This window comes from Vitis riparia, chromosome 2 (assembly GCF_004353265.1).
Source record: "Vitis riparia cultivar Riparia Gloire de Montpellier isolate 1030 chromosome 2, EGFV_Vit.rip_1.0, whole genome shotgun sequence".
In the NCBI taxonomy this organism is placed as follows: domain Eukaryota; kingdom Viridiplantae; phylum Streptophyta; class Magnoliopsida; order Vitales; family Vitaceae; genus Vitis; species Vitis riparia.
The window spans coordinates 1393572-1406788 of NC_048432.1; positions in this window are offsets into that span (position 1 = coordinate 1393572).

The window sequence follows — 13217 nt, forward strand, 5'->3', positions numbered from 1 at the left end:
TAGGGTACGTACCTGGACTGCTTCTTAAGTGCTATCACAAGACATCAAAGTTAGTATAGAAGTACCGCACACAACATGTATTTAATCATAGCAAATCTAGCATACATCTAAGCACCTAAGGATTATCAAACATATGCATATTTCACAGTGACATGATTGTTTACAAAAATTTAGAAAGTAGGTGATAAGTGACGTACCTGGATAACATAGATGACTTACAATGCGCTTCCATAAGACATGAAGGGTTAGATAATAAATAATAAAATATAGAAATCCTAGCATGCTCGTTATCTAATTGGCATAGCAAAAATTATCAAAGTATATGAAAACACTAATTATCACACTCATCTTATATACAATTCCTAAAAAAAAATAGACATAATTTCAACAAGTGACAAAAGTGGCAACAAAAATAATTTTTGAAAAGATTTTCTTATGTAGGGGTTTCACCAATTCCCCAATTGATATACATGAATTGAGCCTAGAATTATCCCATTTATTTGGGACCACAAGCTTTGATTCGTGTTTTGTTTAAAACTGTAATTTTATTTGAAAGATGTGAACCGATCAAAACATGGTTGCACATTATTTTAAAAAATGAGATTTTGATTCTAAGAATCCTAAAGGAATTTTTGAAATGGTTTTTTTTTTAAGGAAATGAGATTTTGAGAATATTGTTATGTTTTAAAGATAAAAGAAGTTAATTTAAAAACAATAAAATGTATGAATCAAAATACCAAGCAAAAGAAAAAAAAGAACAAATCACAAAGTAGAATTTTTGACAACAGATAAAATTGAAGTGGTGGGAATGGAGGCCAATCTTCACTATTTTTCGATAGCCTCTAAAAATTGATTTTGACAAAGGATGACCAAAGTGATAAACCAAAACCTTAGATCTTACAAGCACTGAAACTTTAACAACATTTAATCTTAAGATAAACTTAATCAAGCACTAAATATTATGTGACCTTTAAAATAGTACAAACGATACGTATCAACTAATATTAACGATTTGGAGTCATAAATTTAATCGGCTAACTAAACAATTGAATAAAAGAAAACAAACACAAACTAAATAAAATTAGTCAAAAACTAAAATGAACTATTTTTAAACACAAAATGATAACATAGGGATGGATTAAACTAATTGTCTACAATTCGAAAGCATAGAATTAATGGAAAAATGGAATAAAAAAAGAAATCTTAACATAAACTAAACAATATGAAACCAACCAAATTAATTAAAACTCTAAAAAAATATCAACTAACACAGGATCAGTCAAAACTAAAATAAATAATTATTTATTTATTTTATTTTATTTTATTTTATTTTATTTTTTTTATTTTAAAATATGAATATATCACGCGGAATGAAATAAATTAACCAACTTAAATTCTAAAACTAATAAACTAAAATGATGAATCATGAATTAAATTTAACAACCTTTAGATATGAAAAGAGTGACATGGAAGCAATTGAACTAATAAACTGAATTTTAATAACATTTAAACTAAAAGATAAATTAAAACTAAACTAAAAGAAATTATGAATTTCCTAATTGAGAACAAAAATAATGCTAATCAAAATTCTAAATTTTTAACTATCATCACAAATTATCTAAACTCTAAAAAAAATCCTAACTTTTCCATTATTAACAAAAATTACCCAAACCAATACTAAAAAAACTAATTTGTCAAACTAAGAAAATGAATTGTAACCACATTAGACAAAAATCATAATTTTCAAGATGGAATAATAAATCAATAATAATTAATTAATTAATTAATTTATAGTTGGATAAATATATATATGATCAATTATTTTAATGAACTAAAATTTTATAAGAGTGCTTAAATCTAGGGTAAAATTAAAAACTAACAAAAATGATTTTTAAAACTAAATCTCTAACCTATAGAATCAATTTATAAAAAACGATTTTTAAAACTAAATCCCTAACCTATAAAATCAATTTATAAAAAACGATTTTTTAAAACTAAATCCCTAACCTATAAAATCAATTTTATTTATAAATAGATAAATTTATATATATGATCAATTATTTCAATGAACTAAAATTTTATAAGAGTACTTAAACCTAAAGTAAAATTAAAAACTAACAAAAATGATTTTTAAAACTAAATCTCTATCCTATAGAATCAATTTTATATATAATTAAATAAATAACCAATAATTAAATTAGTACAAATAAATAAATAAATAAATAACAAATAATTAAATGAATCGAAAACTAAATAAAATAGAGATCAAATTATTTTTTTCTCAAAGCTAAAATTATATAAAATCGTAGTTTTTTGAATTTAATATGATAAACCAAAACTAAATTTAAACAAAGTTCTAAACTTTAAGTAATAGATCAAAATTAAATATAAATGAAATTCATGTTGCCATACTAAAACAAAATATATTAAAACTAATAGAATAAGTCAAACCACTTCATCCCAACATAATAATCCAAAGTGAAAATAAACTAAACCTTAAATTCTCTTGAAAGCCTATATAAAAATAAACTAACTTACCTAGTCGGCTGTGATGCTACCAAGGCAAGGTGATGTGCGGCTGGTACGATGAAGATCGTGTAGAGGATCACCGACTGTTGTGCTTGGTGTTGGCTGGTTATCAAAGCAACCCGGATGTGTGCGGGAAGTGTGGTGAAGAACAAGAAAATGACCACCAGCTATGATGTGGAGTTGACGCTGAAAATGTTCCCCGTGGAGGATCTGTTGGTGCGTGGACTGTTTTCTACTCGAAGTGGCAGCTGTGTGGATGAAGACTTGATATGTAGACTGACAGTGGATGCAGCCCGTGGGGATGAAGACTTGATGCGTGAATTGGCGATGGATACAGATCGTGGAGGGGAGGCACGCAACTACAAATTGCAGCGTGGAGTTGGTGCTGAAGGTGTGAACAAAAATCTCAAATTTCCTAAGAAGAAGACGTCGGGAATGGAGATGCCAACAGAAACTTGAAACCTCCTCTTAGATGAAGGCGTACTCCTCAGCCTTTCTATGGAGATTTGATGCGCCCAAAAACCAAAAGATTTTTGAGATGCAGATGCCGAGATGAGAAGATACCGGTTCGATGATGATTAATACGGCATTGCAGGTGTTTCTTGTTATGGTGATGGGAGAATGATCAAGACGTGCGGACTGACAGTGGTGAAGCCGGTGTTCCCGTGGTGAGACGTCTGGTTGATCTGAGAGAAAGCACACTGCTGATGAACTTCTCAAGACAGAGACAAGTGGTAATCTTTAGTTGTGGCCCTTCTTTCCAAGTCAATGATGGAGATGTGAGTGACAATCACTATGAAGATGGCACTCACGATCACAAAGAATGACGTCTTCCTCTCCCTCAGAACGTTGCTCCTCCTCTGTCAAAAACGTCCTTCCCCACTCTTTTCCTCTTCTGCCATTTTTTTGTTTGTTCTCCATGCCTTCAAAGAGATCCCCCCAGAAATCTCCAGGCTGCTCTTTTTGGAAAGTCCCTCATCCTTCCTTTTTCGAATGTGTGGTGGCCCTCCAATCCTCTAGTATCCTCGTGTGTCCCCTTCGTATATAGAAGGCTGATTCTTTTGAGCATGGCAACGTGTTGTCTCTTTGGAAAGTCTTGCTACCCTCAGACTCATAGAGAATCAAATCCCACCCATCACTCGTGCTTGTTTTTGGAAAATCCTTTTTTTTTTTTTATATGCACGCTGTAATGTCCAAAAAAAGTCCATAGGGTGCATGCTGCGTTTCGAGATAATCTCCTCTTTCCATCTAGGCACAACCGGCATCCCTTTTCTTCCATGTATGTACGGTCTTCCATGTGTGGTCCGAAATTTTGCATGGACTCTCCATTACACAACCACCAGGATCTCATGCAAAAATATAAAAAATTCGAATCAAGACTCACGCAATCTCCTAAAGAAGATAAACAAATAAATGAATAGACTAATAATAAATAAATAAATTCATAAATCAATTCATGCAATTAGGGGAAAAAAATTACTAAAATCACAAATCTCACACATAAAGGAATATAACTAAATAAAATAAAATAGAATAAATAAATAAATAAGAAAACCGTGTGAGCCATGCAACCAGTGCCTAAAAGGTGACCTAGGTGAGTCTAAATATGCTTAGATGAACTTAAGTGTGTCTAAACAGGTCTAGAGCGGTGCCTAAAGGCCAAGTGTATCTAAAAGCTATCCTAAAAAAAAGACAAGAAAAGCCTAAGTCTAAGTTAGGGCTGCCAAGGGTCACAATAAGGGATCAAATAATCCTTCAACCAAAGTCTCCGAGGTGACTCAGAAAAAAGGTAAGTGGTGAGTGGTACTAGGCCACCAAGGAACTACTGTGGAGACGAACTTAAAGACATGTGTTAAAGGGACAAAATTGAGGGTCTACAAACACAATGCTAGAGAGCCGCCAAAACAAAAAAAGGGATCCAGACATGATGTCGAAGAGCTACTAAAAAGAAAAAGGGATCCGAGCACGATGCTGGAAAGTTGCCGAAAAGAAAAGGGGATCCGAACATGATGTTGGAGATCCACCGAAATGATAGGGGATTCGAACACGATGTCGGAGAGCCGCCAAAAAGAGAGAAAATCCAAACACGATGCCGAAGAGCCGTTAAAATGAAAAGGAGATCCAGACATGATGTCGGAGAATCGCCGAAAAGAAAAAAGAATCCGAACACGATGTCGGAGAGCCGTCGAAACGAAAAAGGGGATCCGAACACGATGCCAAAGAGCCGCCGAAATGAAAAGGGATTCGAGCACGATGCCGAAGAGCCGCCGAAAGAGAAAGGATCTAGGCACGATAGCGGAGAGCCATCAAAACGAAAAGGGAATCCGAGAACGATACCGGAGAGCTGCCGAAATGATAAGGGATCTAGGCACGATGTCGGAGAGCCGCTAAATAGATAGGGGATCCGAACACGATGCCAGAGAGCCGTAAAAAATATAGGAAATCAGGGCACGATAAAAGGGGATCTGGGCATGATGCTGAAGAGCTGCCAAAATGAAAAGGGGATCTAAACACGATGCTAGAGAGCCGTCGAAAACAATAGGGGATCCAGACGCGATGCCGGAGGGTCGCCGAAAAGAAAAAGGATCAAACAACCCAAAGAGAGAGGGGGGTATGCCCCAATATAGCGTCTAGGAAATGCCAATAAATAATTTGAATAAGCAAGAAACCAAACTCCTAAATCAAGATGAAAGAAGGGGGTATGCCCCAGGTTAGGATGTCAGTACCATGTTGGAAAAGGGTGGTATGCCCCAGTCTAGGATATTAGTACTATGTCAGAAATGGGGGTATGCCTCAGTCTAGGATATCAGTACCATGTCAGAAAAAGGGGGTATGCTCCAGTTTGGGATATCGGTACCATGTTAGAAAGCCGTAACTGCACATACGATTAAAATCAAATGGCTGAAAGCATCACACATAGTCATTCATATCCAATCATGCACTATTTTCCACAACATCTAGTGTCCACAAAGCTATAAAGGGGGAATGCCCCTATATGTACAGCTAACATATGTATGCTCCTGTGAACTAACTACGAAAACGCATCCCCGAAGACCACCATCCGCCTGAACATGCAAACATGACAATGCATAGGATATCCCCCAATGTACACTCCTGCTGGGTTAATGAGTATGAATGAATCCGATCCCGGGCAGGCCCTAAAAGCACTATGTTGTATGAAGAATCCAGACTGAATGTGGAGTATGTCCCAAACACCGATGCCAAACCTCTTTGGGTGAGATGGACCGTATGTGTACATGTAAGAACTGATGTCATCATGCAAGGGTAGGAGGGTATGCCCCAGTATGAACATGTCAAAGCAGCAAGCAAAGGTGTCCCCGATAGTCCCAACTCTATGCATCATCTATCTCTGATCGTGGTCTAGAGGCGAGGAGACTGAATAGAGAAAACATTATGCTATTCCTCGATATCCTCAAGAAATGGAGGTTAGCCAACATCCTGTACTTCAACTAGTGGATGGAGCCTGTCCAAATGAAATATGTCAAAACAAACACGAGATCTCGTGGCCTCAGGGTGGTCTTACGACTCCGACCGTAATGAAGGTTGGGGTAAAAGGTGAATGAAATGATGGGAAAACAAGGCTCAAATATCCAAAAGATAATACCAAGCCTCTGAGTGCGTAATGTCAGATACCGGAGAATCGTGTGAGCTTAGTGACTCGGCTTACATACAAATGAACAATTCCAAATGACAGGTTATAAAAACTAGATGACACATCGTTCAAGAAACAAAACAACGATCAATGAGGGTAGAAGAAAACGAAAATGGACAAGACGAATGATGAAAGGGTGCAAAAGAAAATAGTGAAAACAATTGGGATAGAAAACATGGTAGCGTGTGAGAACGACAAACAACTCACCCTAATAATGACAGGCCGAAGAAGGCCATTGTAGGACAGGAATGGTGATGTAGATAATGATCCAGGGGACCCAGCACTAAGGGAACCCAATCCTCACTCCCAACGTATCTCCCAGATCCATGCAGAAATAGATTCTACAATGCTCTCACCCACTCTTAGAAGAAAAATAAAATCTCTTTCACGTAAAACGACATTTGATGACTAAGCCGTGATATTGACAACTAACAAAGCTAACTCAAACACCAATGAAGTGAATAGCAAACAAGCTTATTCTTTTTTTTTTTGCAATGACGTCACAAAAAGAGTAAGCTGAGGGCTACACTAGCATAATGGTTTTCCCAAATTAAGACTCCTGGATCAAAACCTAGCGGTGGAATGAAGAGAGTGACATGCTTGACCTGAAATATTGGGACGAGAGCGCATCATCATCACACCTAGGAAAATAAAAGAAGGACGAGATGACATGATACAAACCAAACTCAAAAAGCAAACAGATCGACGATGCCAAATGGAGAAAAGAAAAACCATGAAAGACCTACAAAAGGGAACAAACAAACAATGACACAATGTGCTCACAATACTCTCCGATCAAGGAAGTAGCTGCAAAGTGCACCATAAGAGGCTCCCAACCCGAGCGAGAAAAGATATGCAAGACTAAATGAATGAAAGGGTCGTAATGTACCATGTGAGGCTCAATGGCCTAGCAACTGGATATATCAATGTATGGATACACATATCTTCATCACTAAAGTTAGAGTTCACCTGAAGCACATGTTTGCCACTTCTTTCTCCTTTTCTTCTTTGGAAGATTCTTCACTTTCACTCCAAGTGGCCATCATTGCCTTCTTCTTTCTCGTTTTGGCTTCACTTTTATAGAGAAGACAATCATACTTAATGTGTCCCGGTTCTTGCATTTGAAACACACCAAATCTCTTTTCTCTTCCATTTCCTTCTTGTCACCATGAAATGAAGATTCCTTTTTAGAAAGTTCTTTTCTAGAGGTGAACCTTCTTCCTTTAAACCTTTCACACCTCATGTATTTGTTGAGTTTTCTTGTGATGAGAGTTAAATCATCATCTTCTTCACTTGGGTTTTCTTCTTCAACATCTTCTTCTTCCTTAGTTGTAGCTTTGAGAGTTATGTTCTTCTTCTTTTTGTCTTCACCTTCTTGTAGCTTCTTTGCCAAATTGATCTCATATGTCATTAATGACCCTATGAGCTCCTCCATAGGTAGCTTGGTCAAGTCTTTTGTTTCTTTAATTGCGGTGACATTTGTATGCCACTTTGATGGGATTGACCTCAATATCTTCATCATTTTTTCGGATTCCTTGTAGGTCTTTCCCAAAGCTTCAAGACCATTGACAATGTTGGTGAACCTAGTGATCATCTCAACAATAGCCTCATTTTCTTTCATAAAAAACAATTCATAGCTATGAACAAGTAAATTTATTTTTGACTCTTTTACTTTATTTGTTCTTTCATGAGTTATTTCAAGCAATCTCCAAAATTTTTTAGCTGATTTGCATTGACATATTCTATTATATTCATTTCTATCCATAGCACATTGCAAAGTAAAAACGGTCTTAGCATTTAATTGAAAATTTCTTTTATCAAGCTCATTCCATTCTTGCTTGGGTTTTGGAACCAAAACTCTATCAACTAGTTTTGTAGGAAAAGTTGGGTCATCTTTAATGACGTCCCATACGTCTAAAACGGTTGATTGTAAATACCAAGTCATTTTAGTTTTCCAATAGGGATAGTCGATTCCCGTAAAAAAATAGAGCTCATTTTTTTTTGCAAAACTTTTAGTTTGAGATGAGCTTGATGGAATAGTCATTTCCTCTTAGACTATTAAGTTTTAAACAAAAGGCCTAACTCTGATACCAATTGAGAAAATAAAGATTCTACTTAAATGAGAAAAACACCCAAAAGGAGGATGAATTGGGTTTTTCAAAATCTTTTTCAACACAACAAATTCAAACACATTAGAACCAAAAATAAAGAAGTAGAGTTTAGAGAAAGCAAACTCAGATTTTATAGTGGTTCGACACTTCCTTGCCTACGTCCACTTTCCTTAATCTCCTAACCAAGTGAGGGTTCCACTAACTTGAAGCTTCAACCAAGTTTCCAATCTCCTTTACACTTGGATTTCGGCTCCAATAGGCTCTTACACAATCTCTTCAAGATTCAACTCACTTGAAAGCTTTAACACTCACTTTTTACAAGAATGAATCCCTCAACCTAGATTAATGATAGCTCAAATACAAATCAAAGTTAGGATAAAACACAAAAGTGCACTAAAATATATGCAAGTGTAGATTTAATGCACCAAGAAAGAAATGAGAGCTTTTAAGGCAACAACAAGTGGGTAGACAATTGATTGCAAGTGTTCTCTATATCATAAATGAAGTGGAGCTCTCAATTTATAGGTTTCTAATCTCGGGAGCCAAGAAAAACAAAAAGCAACCTTAACCGGTTGAGCTGGGGTTTGACCGGTTCACTAGCCGTTAGAGCATTTAATGCTTTGGCAAGTTACCGTTGCTTCGACCGGACTTCGACCGAAGGTCGATCAGGAAGAAGAGTGCCTCAACCGAGAAAAGGAAAGTTACTAGATGAGAGAGAGTGTTTTTAACACTCCTCGATCGGACCTCGATCGAACAAGGACAACCGGTTGATCAGTTCCCTGGCCGGTTGAGCCGGTTGGCCAGTACCTCGACCGATTCAGCCTTTTGGCCCCAAAAACCTATATTTTTCAGTTCTTTTCTTTTCTAACACTTAGGCAAGGTCTTTAGGTAAATTAATATGCCAATTTTGAAACGTTTTGCCTAAGGTACATTTGATAAAACTCGGGTTTTAATGAAATTGTAACTTTAAAGAATAAACCGAGTTTTCCAAAGATGCATGGAAAGATATGTAAAACCTAAGTACACTCATGCATTCATCTTACATTTATTTTCTATAATTAAAAGTCTTCCAAATGTCTCAATCTTGTATTCATTAGATCCTTTAACGAATTTTCAAATTAATACATGAGATTCTTTACAAATCAAACCAATTAGTAATTTAATCATGGTTTGTTATCATCAAAACCTGATTAGGAGAACCCTTGGGCTAACAAAATATTATATATTTGCATCATGGCAAATAACATGTATCCTTATTTTCCTCTATTAGATTTTTAAGCAATATTATTCATAAAAGGAAATAAATAAAATTTATGCTCTCTAATTTACCATAAAATATTTTTAGAAATGGTGAGGATAGCTAGGATACCCTATATCTAACTCAAAATGAAATAAAATCATGGAGATAAAAAAAGGTCAATAATTAAGGTTATTTTTGGGAGATATTATTTAAAATAGTTTTGAAAAATAATTTTTGAAAACAATTTTTTAAAACTATTATCTAATGTTTTGTAGAAAAAAAAGTATGTTTGAGAATCGAAAATATTTTTAACATGTTTCTATGTTTCTACATATATTTTCAAAATAATTTTTATTTGTAGTGTTTTATTTTTAGTTATTTTTTATATTTGTATAATTATTTTTTTTAAAACAACCTTAAAAAAATGGAAATAGCCAAAAACAACTAAAAGATCTTTTCTAATTTTTTTTTATTATCAAACATATTTTTTTGTCTTTTTATTTTGAAAAACAAAAAATATTTTTAAAAATTGCCAAACAAAGCCTTAGGGACTTGGAAGAATGTACAAAACTTGAAGAATTGAGGTACAAAGAATTAGGATATATTTGTAAATTGTTTTAAAAAATAATTCTTTGTTCTGAAGTATAAAAAATAAGAAAATGTGTTTAATAGATTTTTGGAAATGTATTTTAATTATTTTCACTTATTTTTTTTATAATTGTTTTAAAAAATAATAATACAAATATGATTAATGATTGAAAATAAAATACTACATATAAATATTATTTTCAAATAATATTTAAAAATTTAGAAAAGGCGTTAAAAACATATCAATACCCAAAATAGAGTTTTATCCCATAAAACATATAAAGAAAAAACAAATTTTAAAAATAATTCTCAAAAAACTACTTTCCATAGTTACTCTTTAAAATACTTCCCAAACAAAGTGTTGAATATTAAACAAAGAACAATAAAAAAAAAAAAAAAAATTCCTTGTTATTAAATTCTCTCTGTTTTATGGTTCTCACACTATATAATTAGAATATCTTTTTGACATAAAATTTTGTAACATTTTCTATTTAATCACTTTCATATGTTATCAAAATGACAACATATTGAGAAAAAAAGGGTATGTTTGATTGTTGTTTTTAAAAATTGTTTCAAAAAACTGTTTTTAAGAACAATTTTTAGTATTTTCAAAAGAAAAAAAAATAATTGTGAAATAGAAACATGTTTGATGGAGTTAATAAATTTTTTTAAAAAAACAAGTACAATAAAAACATGTTTGGAAGTTGTTTTTTTTTTTTTTTTTTAATTAATAAGTTCTTTTTTTCAATTAACTTGATATTGTAAATATATAAATAAATTTTAAATTCACAATTTATTTAAATTTAAAAAATTATTCCATTTTGAAATTTACTTGCACTAGTTATAATTTTTTTAAATAAAAGATTACTTTGTAAACATGTGTAACTATACTTAATTTCAATAATATTTTTATTCGTGCATATGGTAAACTCCTTAATCATTTTAAAAACATTTATTTGAATCATAAATGCATAGGTCCCAATGTCCCCACTTTAAGTTCATATACCATGTTAGCACAATTTATGAGAGTTGGATTAGATTTAGTTTCACTCTTATGTATAAGGGCTTTTTTGTAATTATACAAAATTGTACAAAGGATAGTGAATAAGATTTTTTTTGTTCTACTAATTAATTAATTAGATAACTCTGATTAATTAATCAATTAAGATATGCTTTGTATTATATTAAGTGACACAAGTCCATATGAGATCAAGTCACTTAAACCCAGTAAGGGAACCCCATAAATACCTATTACGGACTAGGGTTTCTAGTTAGTCATTTTTTATCTCTAAAGAAAGAGAGAGCCAAAGGTTCCACACTTTTAAAGTCCACCCTTTGGAGTGCCAAGTTTATGGTCAAAGTCATCGAGGTGAAAGAGACCTCCATAAATTGCAAACTTCTTCTTCATCGATTTTGATTCGATTTAAGAACATCCAAATCGTAGGTATGAGTTTCAAATCTCTAAATCTTTATTCTAAAATGTTTTTTGAAACCATTATTTATAAGTGCATTAGATTTAGAAAACCCTAGGGATATACGACCTTAGGAGATTTAAGACCTAAGAACGAAGTAATCCAAAGTTTCAGGTTAGGATTTTGCATATTAGGTATGTTCTAGGTGTGCTCATGTTTTTTTTTTACAGTTTCTTTTATATTCCATACTTCTATTAGAAACAAAATCATTTTTTTTTTTTTTTAGGTTATAATGGGGTTAGCTTTCTTTCTTTATGGTCAATTTCGGCGCACATGGTGATATTGTGCTTTTTGCGGACTTTTCCCCATCCCAAGTATGAAAAATTAGTTTTTTGTCGGTAGGTTTATTGGTTACTTTTGAGCGTCCGTGATGGATGTCATCTAATTTTATGTACCATTAGTAGTTTTAATTATATTTTTATCATATATTTATTGATGAAATTAAATATGGTAGCAAAATTATTTTTTTGATGTAATAAAATAAAAAATTATTTTTAAATATAAAAAATTTTATTCACATGGTTCAAAATATATAATAAAATATACATATATTAAATTAATATAAAAATATGATCAAAATACTTGAAATCATGATATATAAAATAAAAATCCAAGCGTACATATAAGAAATAGAAATATATAAAATTAGAATTAAAATATAAACATCAGCATGAAACAAATAGACAAGTGACATCACATAATTAATAATACTTTATGAGATCTGAAATCAAATTAAATCATGCAAAGAAAAAAAATGAGTTTCCATATATTTACGTAAAAATAATTATAAAATAGGAACTTTTAAAAATAATTTAAGTTTCATGTATTTACTGATTATATAAAAAAAATATTAATTATATTTAGATAATTATTTTCTATTTTATGATTTTTTTTATATTAGGATATGAAGTCAGACTTTCTAACTGCGTCAACACTGCATGTTTCTTGACGCCACTTGGCAAAATCGGGATGCAAGTAAAGCCGACGGTGGAGGATGAGCAATGTCGAAAGGGCCCACAATCTCCGTCGCACACAGAAACTAGGGAATAGCGTTGGATTAATGTTCTACTCGCTGATTGTTTCTGGTGCCAGGTGGCAAAATCAGGACGTGCAAGCGAAGCCGACGGTGAAGGAGGAGTGATGTCGAAAGGGCCCAGACATTCGATAGATTGCGCTTGTGCTCATATATGTTTCTGGTGCCGCGTGGAAATCAGGAGAAACAAGCAAAGCCGACGGCGGTGGAGAGTTTTAAGTCCAAAATAATCAATTGGTAGAAAAAAAATGATAAGAATGGTACCATCTAAAAATATTTATCAAAGTAATTTTTTTGTATATGTATAACCATTCACATGGATTTTTTTTTTTTTTTGTAAAAAAACCACCGTTAGTGACCGTGATTTTAAAAGTTTCATAGACTATGATTTTATAATTTTTCTTAAAACCACGATAACTATGATTTCAAAATTATTTTTAATCCACCATATTTTAATGGTATTATGATTTTAATATTATTTTAAAAATTTTAGTATAAATTATGGATGTAACAAATTTTTTTAATGATATACCAAATTTTCTTAAAATTCATTTCGAAGTGAGGAAAATTT